At 37.6% G+C, this 14408-nt stretch overlaps 1 long non-coding RNA gene across 2 annotated transcripts in view; it reads left to right on the top strand.

Moving 5' to 3' along the window:
- Positions 1 to 14408, top strand: part of LOC112665454 (uncharacterized) — a 113948-nt gene that overhangs the window by 95308 nt on the left and 4232 nt on the right. For both annotated transcript variants that reach the window (XR_004809697.2, XR_004809698.2), the window contains one exon: positions 9933 to 10057. This is a non-coding gene — a long non-coding RNA (uncharacterized LOC112665454). The remainder of the gene's footprint in view (positions 1 to 9932; positions 10058 to 14408) is intronic.

The following is a 14408-nucleotide window of genomic DNA, read 5'->3' as shown; positions in this document are numbered from 1 at the left end:
TGAAAGAAAGAAAGAAAGAAAGAAAGAAAGAAAGAAAGAAAGAAAGAAACTAACGAACTAACTAGAAGGCAAAGTCCTGAGGCAAAAGGACCAAAACCTTGGTATTTGGGGCAACAGTGTTTTTGACTCATCCCTGAAATGTCAAGGCTCTGTTGGACCCCACAAAGTGATCAGGATTGAAACAGAGGCCATCTCTGCTGTCCACCTGCAGCATGTCACAGGTTTTTGTTTCCTGTAGACCTTGCTCATTATTTGGACCTTGTGGGAGATTGTCAAGAGGTCATTTTTGAAGGGTTTTCTAATAGGGGACATATTCTCAGCATAAAGAACAATATCCTCGGTAGACATTGAGTGATGGAAGTGGGGTATTATAAGTGCCTTCCAGAGGACAATCATAAACCTTTAAAAGAAATCTTCTAACACTGAAGTATTCCTAACAATCTGAAAATGTCTCAAAAAAGGGCACCTTGAACTAATTCTTTAACCACTTACTAAAACAAAAGGGTACCAATATCTAATCGCAAGGAAGGTCATTGAGAGGATGTGAGTGGCTGGATGACCTGTGAGCTGAATACAGCAATTAGAGGCTCCTCACCCACTACCTGTCCTTGGAATATGGATTCTGCTTGCCTTCCCCACTCCCAGAAGCTTCATGGACAAAGCCTTGACACAGTGATGTGGTGTTGAAAGCCTCTGGCCAGTATATGTGACTGAACCCAGGTAGGGCCTCTATATAAAACGTTTAAGATTCAGTGGGTGGGTGCAGAGACCTATTTGTATTGCTGCTGCCCAAGATAAGCCTCATATGTAAGTTCCTTTGCTTGTCAAACCCACCACTTACTAATCTAGAGTGGCCTGCCTTTTCCTTCTGTCTCTCCCTGTCCTCCATGAGCAGGGATCTTTTCACATTTCACCCAGGAAAATTCCAAGGGACATATGAACCAATAAGGCAAATGGGTAAGGCTTCTTCTATTCCTTACTTTTCCATTCTCCGGTCTCTTCTGACCCTGCTTGGACTCTGTCATGTAAAATCTCACTACCCTGTGATCTCCATGCTGGAGGGGCCACATACATTAAATCTCCACACAACAGACCCAGCTGAGCTGTTAGCCAACAGCCAGAGTCAGTGGCCAACCATGTAAATAAGCTGTTGGTTCTCCAGCCCATCCATCCATCTTCAAATGACTGAAGCCCCAGCTACCATCTCACTATGACCCCTGAGCGACTTCAAATAAAAACAGTACAAACAAGGCATGCCCCAAATTGTGACATACAAAAGCATGAGCAAAAGAAAATTGTTTTCTAATCACTTATTCTGGGGTAATTTTTTATGTGTCATTAGTAATTAAAACAAGAAAGCCGTGATCATTTGGATTATTCAGCAAATATTCACTTTCATTGATATTGGACTTAGACTTATGATTTGCTTTGGCCAGAGAAAAATTCTTGAAATGGGCCTGTGTAATGGACCTTGCCCTATTGCAATTTTGATATTGTGAGGAGAAGAAATTTGTGACCCTTTATAGGTGGGTAGCGAATGAACACATAAAGAGCAGAACAGAACTTGGTTAGCAACAAGGAGCCAAAACTAGGCAGACAGACAGCCTAACACCCAGCTATCCATCTGAGCCAAGACCAGCTGAGCTACCTCAACTGTGCTGCAGATATTAAGCATTGATTGTGCTGTAATTATAGCATTGAGATTTTGTAACTGCCATGCAGCAATTCCACTGATGAAGAGGATGGAATTTGGGGAGGTACTTGAGATAGTTGTAGTTACATCTAGAAAAACTGTAACTTATTTTTTGAAACAGAGGAGAAAAAAGTGTAGTTGTAGTTACATCTAGAAAAACTGTAACTTCTTTTTTGAAATAGAGGAGAAAAAAGTGGCTATAGAGTGTGAGACAGCTATCTAAGAAGGCTAGTTTTCTAGGGTAAAGATGGTAGAGTACAAAGGATCACAAGAAAGTATTACCATGCATTTTAGCCCTATCAAGTATAGACTTTAAAATTTTTGGAAAGCAAGGGACAGACACCAGGGTGGCTCAGTGGGTTAAGCATCCAACTCTTGGTTTCAGCTCAGGTCCTGATCTCAGGATCATGAGATGAGCCTTGTGTCAGGTGGGTGTGGAGCTTGCTTATAGATTCTCTCCATCTCCTTCTGTTCCTCCTCACCTCCCATTCCCCAGTCTGCTCACCCTTGCATGCGCATGAGCACTTTCCCTCTCTCTCAAATAAATAAATCTTTAAAAATAATTTATGCAAAGCAAAATAAGCTGAAGACTATTCCTAGTGACCTCTTCTACATGTCACAGGAGTTTCTATCTCATCTAACCACTGGAAAAGTGTGCTGTGGTTGTAACATATGAACATGGAGCAAGGCCCCATTCACATTCTAACTTCCCTTCCCTTCCCATCCTTTCCCTTATCTTATCTTGGCCAAGCCATCAAGAAGACCAGAAACATCCTCTCCTTTTTCTCCTATTTTGTAAAGTGAGGATGTAGCCTGCCTAGCTATCCTCTGCAACAAATAGTTGAACATATAATTATCTAGCACTGCAGTTTTAAAATTTACCATTAAACAATCATAACTGTCTTGTCTTCACTTTCATTAACAGATTGTAATTTTGTTCTTTGAAAGGGTGATTTGGCCTTAAGAATAGTTCTGAGAGAACAATTTGAATTTTTTTCGTCTTAAACACGTCTCAAGATTTTCCTTGTCTTAAATAGGAATGATGATCCGGATGACCCACTTATAAATGTTCATGTTCAGCTTTCATCTGCAAGAGCTCAGAGAGGGCTGCCCTCCGACTAATCAAAACTCACTTATACCACTGAATATGCTGATTGTTTACCTTGATTGTACATTTCAATTTTCATAGTAACACTGCATAAAGGGCCTCTTATTTAATAGAGAATAAAGGTAATGGATTCAGTTTTGTTGAAATAAGTCGATTCTGCCTAACATGACTTACTCCACTGCAAAATTTCTTACTACCCAACATCCTTTGAGACACACTTTGGGGTTTGTCAGAAAAATACACATGGAAGAAATTTAGTACAAATTTGGTCTCATCATCAGCCTGTCCTAAAATATATTTTGATCAATATGAAAAAAAATCACAGAAAAAAAAAAAAAGAGAAAGAGAAAGAGAGAGAGATGGTCCTATGATGACAGTTAAGATGGTCTCAGAATGTGTTAATATTTATTATTGTGAAAGTTTGTGATCATTTAATTAAGTTGCCTTATCTTTTGCCCTAAATTCTTAAAAAGACAACCATATAAATCCAGCCTAATAATCACTTCAGAATTTTAAATGTCTATTGATTTTTTTTCTTCTAAAATCTCTTTAATAAGATCTGTCTCTAGAGAATTCTATAAAAAGGGCAAAAGATGTCTTTGCAGCCTTGGCTCTTTCAGTCACTGGGCAGTTTAATGACTCATTGTACTTATAAATGTTCCTGATTAGGCTCCTTTATTTTTATTCTGTAATTTAATTTATATCATTACATTTCACACAGAATTTTCTCACTTCTGCTACCCGATTCACACATCATTAAATGTCTACTTATGCAGTTGATAGTCTCTTATAAACATCAAGTATGTTTTCTTGACTTAGCCTTTGATAATCTTTTGCAATCGATCTCTTCTTTCAAATGGACAGAAGTGATTTTTCACATGTCTGACATGTATAACATGGTGTGTGAAATCACTTATCTTAAAATCAAACCTCAGTTGCACATATGCTGATGCTGAGAAATAACTATTACTAAAGGATAATGCTAAAAATTAATTATGTCCCTTGGATTTCATTTTGCCCAGATCTTGGAGATGTTAATACTAAAGCAGCTTTTTGCTTACGAGGGTATTAGTTTCCCACAGCACAGTTTGAAACTTTAAATCAGAAGATGTACAACCAAAAAAAAAAAAAAAGATGTACAACCAAGTATAAAAATATATGTATAATTTTATACTGAAGCATAAACTGTCATGGATATGAAATTCTAATGTAAGTCATCAAACCAAAATATAATCTTCCATAAGATAATTATGAAACTGTGTCTAGGATGTTTGATTCCTCTCACCTACTTTAAGAATATAAAATAATCAAGTGGAAGTATCAGAAGGAAATTTTCTTTGAAGAAAGCTTTGGCTTCCCTCTCAGCCTTCTCCCTTGTTAGATGGGAGATGTGAGAACTTGCTCCCTTCAAGCAATGGGAGGCCTTTCTGGGAGGTCCCAGGTATAAGTTCCCCAAGATGTGCAGACATGAGACACTGAGGCCTGCCTAATGTCCAATAAAGTCAAAGCTACCTTTGACCTGGGATATGACTCCTACGTGGAAAATCTAGAGACCAAGAAAAAAAAAAATGATAGACTGGTGGCAGATCTAAGGCGAGGACCACTGCCATGAGACAGGTTTGTATTTGGAGTTTTCAGATATGAGTTGCACAAATGTTTTCTAGAGATGAGAGTCTCATATACCTGGGGACCACAAAGAAGCTAGAGGGATAATTCCTGATATCTTGGAAGTTATAAATGGTTATCCATCAGCAAACCTCAAGGGGGAAAGACAGCAAAAATCCACCAAAGAGGCCTGGAGATAGTTAGCTTTACCCAGCTTCCAGGGATGGAAAGCTGGAAAGAATCCACAAATAGAGATTATTCAATTACCTTACATCTCCTCCATCCCTCTACCTTAAATAAAATTGAAGGCAAAATTTAAGCTAGCCATGGAAAATCTAGAGTAACTCTGAGGCAAGAAGAGTAAACCTCAGGTCAAGTTTGAGGTTTTTATTTTTGTAAAGAACTTGAAATTCCAACTACTTGATTAAGACAGCATTTGAAAATTAAAATGCCTTGAAAGACTTACGTATAGGCAAACAGAAGAAACAGGAGACCAATCACAGCTCTCCTACAGAGCCAAGCAATTTTTTACCTCAATTTAGTGCATTTTAAAGGGATGATGGCTGACAAAAAGAACAGGTCATGAATTTTGCTTATTCAGCATGAAGATGACATAATTGTTGAAGGATTTATTTTAATAAATATCAGGGGTTGGACTTAACTGGAATTTCAACCCAGAATAAATAATATTTATTTGCTATTTCATAAAAAATTTTTCAACAAGTATTAAAAGAACATATTCTCTTTATCCTTCCCTTATTTAAGCTTTGCATGATACCTGACAAAATATATCACTTGTAAATGTTTGGTGACTGTCTCACTTTGGGGAGGCAGTCTGTTGGTTTTGAAAAGTCAAATATTCGAATTAACAGAAACTCACATTTCTAGTTTGCCTATGTACTACGAACAAGGTAATTATTATCTCCAATATCAGAAGAATATTGAAGCTCAGAAAGTTTAGTTTCCCCAAATCATCCTGCCAGTAAAGCCAGAAGTAGAAACTGATCTTCTTGACTCCAAAGGTTGTACTCTTTGAAGTACATTTTATCACACAGAGTGAGCCAAAATAATTCAGTAACATACCTGTATATTTTACTAATGGAATTAATTAAAATGAAATCAACTTATCAATATATTTCTGAACTAAGTCACTTTACAAAAGCCTTGATAAAAAAACAAAACCACTCAAATCTCTCAGAGCATATGAGTTTGGTTGTTAGAAATAAAAACAAAAACAAGTTTTGATTTGCATGATAGAAAACTAGGAAAACTCTGGAGTTAATTTGTCTTAAAATATTTATAAAGAGGGACACTTGCGTGGCTCAGTGGTTGAGTGTCTGCCTTTGGCTCAGGTCAAGGTCCTGATGAGGGAACAGAGGACTAGCTGAGGACAAAGCACAAGGCCAGGGGCGGCACATTGACAAGTCCCTACAACAGGCAGAGGGACATTGTTCTACAGACTCAACTACCTCAGTGTTAGTACTTTGCCCTTAGGCAATCTTAGCCCCTAAGATCCTATGTCTACTTTAACATATAAAAATTCCTTTAGAAATTTCCTTTATCACTAAACCCCCAAGGTACATGTTGGCGATCATTCCCCAAGCACATGGCCCATGGATATACATCTGAAGGATCTCATGAGTCGGGTTTTATTAGACAGTAATAAGTGACCTTTTCCCAACAATAGCTAGCACCCTCAAGGTCCTGGAAACCTTGCTTCCAAAATTCCTTAGAGAGTACACTATCCTCAAACCCCTCCCAATTCCCAGATATATAATCAGTCACCCCTCACAGGCCTGGGGCAGCAGCTCTTCCTCCCCACGGGTACTATCCCTGGGCTTTAATGAAACCACCATTTTGCACCAAAGACATCTCAAGAATTCTTTCTTGGTCATTGGCTCCAGACATCACTCCACCAAACCTCACCTATATTCCAAATATTCATCAATCCCAGGGTCCTGGAATCCAGTCCCACATCAAGCTCCCCACAGGGAGTATGCTTCTCCCTCTGCCTATGTCTCCACCTCTCTCTGTGTCTCTCATGAATAAATAAATAAAATCTTAAAAATATATACTTATAAAACATGGAAAACATCCATTCATTCATATTTGCATTCATCAGGCATTTGTTGGGCCTACTCTTGCCAGGCACTGCTTTGTAAGCCTGGGGGATAAATTTGTGAACAAGACAATGTCTCTAGTCTTATGTAACTTGCATAACACTTACATAAGAACTGGAAAAAGCAAACCAACAAATTTTAGGTGGTATTAAATTTACTAAAAAGCTTCCATGTAATCCGCATTTTTATACAGGAAATAATTTTTAAATCTGTTTTGAAGCAGATACTTATATTAAGATTGAAATACAAATGCTTATTCATTGGCTAAATACATTTCATACTGAGAGACGAGCACTAAAAAAGTAGTAACTTCATAATATTAGATATAAAAATACTAATACCTTCAGCAGCAATATCTTAAAACACCACAAGATGGTGACATTACTCTGTAAGAACAAGTCTGGTTCAACTAGAACATTATTCAGTTTTCTAAAGCAAAAATTGAAGTTTTTCAGTTTTTCTTTTTTTACTGTTTTGAAAGAAAAGATGAGATTTCAAGAATACATAACTGTTCAAATCACATCAAAGACTGATTTTCCAAATTAATATTTTAAAAATCCATGAGACATTTTAAATAGCAGTATGAATAATGCATCAACCAGAACTTTGGCAAACATTGAAGTTTCGCTTTTAAAATTCTTGACCTAAAGTTATTGTGGCTCATCTGTTATGCTTACACACAACATCTTTTTCTTGTGGAGTTTCACTACTTGGACTTTCCTTGGCTGTCCTTGATAACAAAGTGTGGAATGGTAGGTAGTATGTCAAAATCACTTAAAATATCTTGATATTAAAAGAGATGCATTGATGGTTTCTAATTACATTAAACAGATGACTTATTTCATTTTTTAATTTTTTAATTTTTATTTTTTGTAAAGATTTTATTTATTTATTCATGAGAGAGGCAGAGACATAGGCAGAGAGAGAAGCAGCTCCATCCATGCAGGGAGCCTGATGTAGGACTCAATCCCGGGACTCCAGAATCATGCCCTGGGCCAAAGGCAGATATTCAACCATTGAGCCACCTAGGCTTCCCAGATGACTTATTTTAGGCTGATATTTATTAAGTGTCAAAGCTAAGAATCTGCACCAAACCTCTAGAGTAACCATATACCTCTTCCCTCTACATAAGTTTTTATTTTTTGCCTATTTATCAGATTGCCTGTTGTCAAGTCTACATCCATTCTCCTCTGAATCAGGGCAATCCCTTTCCAGTGTGCTCCTAGGTTAAGGTCTACCAATGAGATGCTCTCATTTGAGATCTGAAAGATGAAAAAGAGAAGTATTTTCCAACAGCACCTGCAAACAGATACAGGCAAGCAGCATGTTGTGCCCAAGATTGCGAATCCGAGAAACCACTAAGGAGCCGACATCGATGCAAGCGCACGAGGGTTTATTAGCAAGCTCGAGCTTGGGTCCAGGTGTGCCCGACACAGCGGAGCAGGGACTTGGACCCGAAGTGGGTTACAGCTGGGTTTTTTATAGGCTGGTCTAGGGGATTTTCAGAAGGGATGGAAGAATTTCTCAAGTTCTGTTTACATTTTGATATGGGGCTTTCAAGGGCACTGAGCTCTGTTCTCATTCTAAGATGGGATTTTCTACCACGGGCGGGCGTGGGCTCTGTTGTCTTTCTGATATGGGATTACCTGCTGAGGACATTGAGGACATTCTGCAGTTCCCCCCACCCCCCCCCCCCCGTAAAGTTCAGCTCTTATTCACAGGAGCCTAAGATGGCTGTACTTGTGCTAATGCTAAACTTTAGATGGGGTGGCCTTAATTTTTCTCGGCCTCCACACAGCACATATGAGGTATGCAGCCACTTCCAAAATGAATTCCTATAAATAATCCATCTGAGTGCTATAGGGACCTGGGATAAGCAGGTTTTCCTGATATCATTCAAGTTGATAACTTCTAAGTGAACTTCTGCAAATTACCCATTTGAGGGTTGTAGCTGAGATTACTGACTGCAATGTAATTTTTGTAACCTCTAGCAGCATTCTTCTGATCTTTACTCCCCAGTCCATTTCAACAGATGTGTAAACCTCCCGTAACCTCTATTAAAACCAATATTTCTGGGACGCCTGGGTAGTTCAGCAGTTGAGTGTCTGCCTTCAGCCCAGGGCATGATCTTGGAGTCCTGGGATCGAGTCCCACATTAGGCTCCCTGCATGGAGACTGCTTCTCCTTCTGCCTCTGTCTCTGCCTTCTCTCTTTGTGTCTCTCGTGAATAAATAAATAAACTCTTTAAAAATAAAGAATAAAACCAATATTCCTTGTAAAACATAGAGCGGCATCTGTTTTCCTGACTTAGCCCACACTGATACACTCCTATAAATTCCAAAGAAATAAAATGAGAACCGATCATGTGAAAGTGTGTATCTATGTTTGAATTACCAGCCTAAAGTACATAAGGTGACATAACAACCTCAGAAGTACAGTTATAATAATCACAACAAGCCCTCCCATTGAGAAAGAAGAAAAGGAGGCAACATAGCAGCCACTGATCCATAGCAACTGTGAATTCCTGCTGGCAAGTTTTGCCAAGAGAGCTTATCTGGAAGATAAAGAATGTTCTTAGAATCTTGTTATGCTTGCTTGCTAGAAGTAGCTCCTCAATCCTTATTCTTTTGACTTCACCCTCTGGGTATCCCTTGCTTTTTCTTTTTGCTCCTCAGCCACTTCTTGCCAATAGAAATTTAGGAAACCTCAAGTCATTCATTGCACATCTTGAAGAGCCTCGCTCTTAATTCAGGCTAGTTGCACTTCGGCAGTATAATGCTCTCGGACACCTATTGGCCTTTTGTCAATTTTATTCTAATTAATCAAATGTCACTAATGTGCCAATGGCCAAAACCTACAATGATTTTCAAGACAAGGCTCTGTCTAAAGTCACCTAGCTTTCTTGGGGGAGTTAAACTCTTAGTCATTCTGTTCTGAGCCACTTTCTGCAATGAACACATTTGCTAGGACCACATTTGCTAGGACCAAATCCATTTAGTTTTTACTATAAAGAACTTTTTGAACAAACCTTGAGTTAAATTTTGCTTGTAGTTTGTTTTAGTCATTCTTTGTTACTCAGAGCATTTCTAAATGCATCTTTTACTGTTTGAATAACAGAAGGAATTATATCTTTCAGCACTGCAAGGATATCTCTAATAAATTGCTTTTTCTGAACTGATTCTGAAATATATGAAAATATATGAACTATGTATGAAAATATAGTTGAAGTTTTATATTGCTTGGTATCAGAAACTTTGCTATACTCTCTTATGAATTATAATAGTTATCTTTAGAGTCTATACTCAAAGTATGTTGTTTCTAAATACTGACAATATTATTTTTGTTATAATTATTCTTTAATTTTTATTAATTTATTTGTTTTTGTTTTCTTCATATCACTCCCTAGGATACTCAGTGATGTGGAAGAGCTTGGTTCTGAAATCAGAGTTGAAGAATGAATCTCGCAGACAAAGGAGAGTGACTAAAGTGATAGAAGTTTATTAAGCAAAGATACAGACAAAGCTCTCAGAAGTAAGAGGGGTCCTGACAGGGTTGCCACTGAGGGCTTTTTTGGCTGGCCTTTCATAGAAAACCTGACTAAGGAGTTGATGGACATAAGATTTCTTGTGCTGTCTTGAGTGAGTGACATATGGCTTAAGTTTTGAGTCTTGGTGATTATTTGATAGTCATCAAAGGGAGATACTCCCTAGTATGTATGTTGGACCCAGGGGGCCAGATTTACTTCCTTATCTCTGTTTCTGTTGTCTTATCTCTGTTGCATCTCAGTGTCCTTGGGATTTATGGAAGCCCAGAGATTTGTGGGACCCTGCCTCTGGGCCTTTCACTTATCTTTCCCTGCCTAGCCCCTTGTCCCTAACTCATCAGTACAATATTGAATGGAAACTATGTATCCTTTATTCATTCTCAATGTTTAAAGAGAAAACTATCAATACAATGAGGTAGCAGAAGGCAAGCTGAGGACAAAGCACAAGCTGACACCCTCACCCCCCATCCCAGGTTGGATATGTATGACATTCCTCAGGCACTCCTGGCTGCCCTAAAGCTATGGGAAAGAAAAACAAATAATTAACTAATAGAGATCACAGTCCAGCAAGACATGAGTCTCCCTCAGTTTACAAAATGTCTTAGTGATTTACAAGAAAAAAGCCTTCTTATCAATAACCTAACTCCAGAAGGAAACTCCCAACTGTCTTAACTAGAGGGAAAAACAACCTTAACTTGACAATGGCAAGGCCTCCAATATCTTGTAGCCCTCTTTAACATACAAAATTTGTTTTGAAAACATCCCTTTTCCTTACCCAACTACCAAGTACATAATCAGTCACCCTCACAACCCCAGGGCAGCAGCTCTTTCTGCCCAAGGACCGTCCCCATGCTTTAATAAAACCATCATTTGGCACCAAAGATGTGTCAAGAATTCTTTCTTGGCCATTGGATCTGGATTTCACCCCACCAAACCTCACTTATATTCAAAACTACCAAATGTTTCATCACTGATTGTGAGGTTGGACATAAGTTATCACACATATACTTTATATTAAGGAAATTTCTCTTTGCTCCTACTTTTCTAATAAGCTTTTATCAGTAATAGATATTGAATTTCTTCAAATGCTTTTTCTCAATCTATTGAGATAATTAAATCAGTTTTTTTTTTCTTTATTCTACTAATGTAGTGAAGTACATTATTTGGTCAAAGAATGTAAAAAAAAAAAAAATCCTTAAATTCTCAGCATAAGCCCAACCTTCTCATGATATTTGATGCTTTTTTATACGTGGCTTGATTAGCCAATTTGATTCGACAGGAGATCTATAGTATAAATTACAAGCTATTTGATAGCAAACTGACAGAATTGACCAAACGCATTGGGAAGACACAGTGCAGGAATAAACATGAAGCAATAGCTGATGAACTCTTCGCAAAAATATCAAAACTTCAAAGACGTATTAAAGCAGTATTGCAATGTCAAAAGAATTTCTTGGAAACAAATGTATTAACCAGTAATACAGCCTGTAAGGTTATAAATTCATAGACCATGAATTTGAATCAGAATCCAGAGTCAGTCAGTCCAGATGAAAGACAGACTTCTGTGAGTTCTGAAACTTCTGACCCTTCAGAAAAATCAAATGAGAAAGTTAACTTATCACGGGATCGTGATGAGGCTGTTTCAGAAAGATTTTATTTATTTATTCATGAGAGACAGAGAGAGGCAGAGACACAGGCAGAGCGAGAAGCAGGGAGCCCGACCTGGGACTAGATGCCTGGTCTCCAGGATCATGCCCTGGGCTGAAGGCGGCGCTAAACTGCAGAGCCACCTGGTCTGCCCATGTTGTTACCACTTCTTAATGTGTGTGCTGAAACTCAAAAAAGTGACAGAAAAGAAAACTAAAATGTTAGTGATAGAAGCAAAAAAGTGAAGACCCCATTAAAATAGCATTTTGTGGAAAAAAAAAATTCTAACTTTTTTTCTAATATTTCTTTCTAATATTTTTTCTAGGAGATTTGCATTTTATTCTTTTTTTTAAAAGATTTTATTTATTTATTCATGAGAGACACAGAGAGAGAGAGAGAGACAGAGACACAGACACAGACAGAAGGAGAAGCAGGATCCCTGTGGGGAGCCTGATGTGGGACTTGATCCCAAGACCCCAGGATCACGACCTAAGCCAAAGGCAGATGCTAAACCACTGAGCCACCCAGGTGCTCACATTTCTACTCTTAAGTAAAAATTTGTTTGTAATGATCTTTTCTTGAAAAGTCTTTGTCAAGTTTTTGTATCTAATTTTGCTTGATATACAATGCTGCTTTCACTAATGAGTTAAAAGTTTCAATCTTTCTCTCTTTTGCTACTCTTTAAGAAGTTTACACCACTTAAATTTTCAGTAAAATTCACTGGGAAAGACTGGGTTATTATATTTGAAGACCTTAAATTATGGTTTCATATTTTCTTAATAGTTTCTAAATGATTGAGATTTTCTCCTCTTATTTGTGTTTTTCAAGTTCTTTAACAAAATGTGTCCATTTCATCTAAATTTTTAAATATTTTAGACTAAACTCATTCATAAAATTCTCAATATATTTTGATATATGAACTATCTATGGTGATATGTCCTTTTTACTCTTTTTTTTTTATTACTCTCTTTATATTAAAGTTTTTTCTCTTTCTTTTGATCACTTTAACCAGAGATTTTGTCTTTCCAAGTTTTTCCTTAAACCAACCTTTGTCTTATTTGATACTTACTAGTAAGTATCTCTGCATACTCACCGACACCTGTTTTTTCTTGTGTTGTTAACCAGCCATTCTGAAAAATATGAGATGGTATCTCTTCGTGGTTTTAATGAGATAACAACTCCACAACTGCATCTTTCTTTATTCTTTTTTTTCTTAATTATTTATTTGAGAAATAAATAATTTGTGAGTGGGTAGAGGGGCAGAGGGAGAGGGAGAGAATCTCAAGCAGACTCCCTGCTGAATGTGGAGCCTGACTCAGGGCTTGATTCCATGACCCATGAGATCATGACCTGAGCTGAAATCATGAGTTGGATGTTTAACTGACTGAGCCACCCAGGCACCCCTAGGTCTTTTATTCATTTTTAAATTGACCTCTTTGATAGCAATTTGGCTTCAGCTTTTAAATGGAAAATTCTCTAAAGTTATCAATGATTTTCTAGTAAAATCTTTTGTCTTGTTGATGCTTATTATCATCATGTTCTACTTTACTTGCACTACATTGTAATAAAATTTGTAATACAGAAGAGAAAATCAATACAATTCTCTAGGCAAGTTGAAACTATTCCCAATAAAATATTTCTAAGTATGTTCAGATTCTTTAAATCAAACCTTTCAACTCTATGAATAAGCAAAATAATCAAGTTATCTGTAACATTTATGTGTAAAAATGTGCATTGTGACCTATATTAATAAAATTCCTAAACATGTTAGAGCTGAGAGTGCAATATTTATATTAACAAAGTAAATCTAGTAGAATATTTAATGACATGTAAAGTTTCATCTATTAAATGAAATAGGAGATTAAAGAATCAAGGTATTTGAAGCCACCAGTGAGAATGAAGCCCAAAATATCAGCAATTAGAAGCTGGATTCACAGATTCACTCGAGATGAAATATAAATAATTGAAGTTTTTGAAAAGATTTTTTTAAATGCCTGGAGTCTTTAGAAAGCTAAATAAAGGAATTGCATCACTACAGAATCTTCTCCAAAGTGGAAAAGGCAGAAATCATATGAAAAACAAGTATGAGGGGATTCCTTGGTGGCTCAGCGGTTTAGCACCTGCCTTTGGCCCAGGGCACAATCCTGGGGTCCCAGGATCGAGTCCCACGTCGGGCTCCCGGCATGGAGCCTGCTTCTCCCTCTGCCTGTGTCTCTGCCTCTCTCTCTCTCTCTCTCTCTCTCTATTTTAAATAAAAAAGATTTTATTTAAAAATCTTAAAAAAAAAAACAGGCATGAAAAAGTAAATAAATTGAAAATCTGACTAGTTAAAATGCTATCTCTCTCTCTCTCTTTTTTTTTTTTTTTATTTATTTATGATAGTCACAGAGAGAGAGTGAGAGAGAGGCAGAGACACAGGCAGAGGGAGAATCAGGCTACATGTACCGGGAGCCCGACGTGGGATTCGATCCTGGGTCTCCAGGATCGCGCCCTGGGCCAAAGGCAGGCGCTAAACCACTGCGCCACCCAGGGATCCCTAAAATGCTATCTCTAGAAGAAAAATGTACAGTAGAAGAGAGCTAGCTGAACAGAGACTTGGTGAAGTGCAGATAATGAGGAATTTCCTTAGAATTCAGTATTGAGGGACAATGAAATGTACAAACTACAAAAGAGAATTAGGAGACTTGAAGG

Source organism: Canis lupus, chromosome 27 (genome assembly GCF_003254725.2).
Source record: "Canis lupus dingo isolate Sandy chromosome 27, ASM325472v2, whole genome shotgun sequence".
Taxonomy (NCBI): Eukaryota; Metazoa; Chordata; class Mammalia; order Carnivora; family Canidae; genus Canis; species Canis lupus.
Note: the sequence above shows the minus strand (reverse complement) of the source record. Positions and strands in the feature narration are given on the sequence as shown.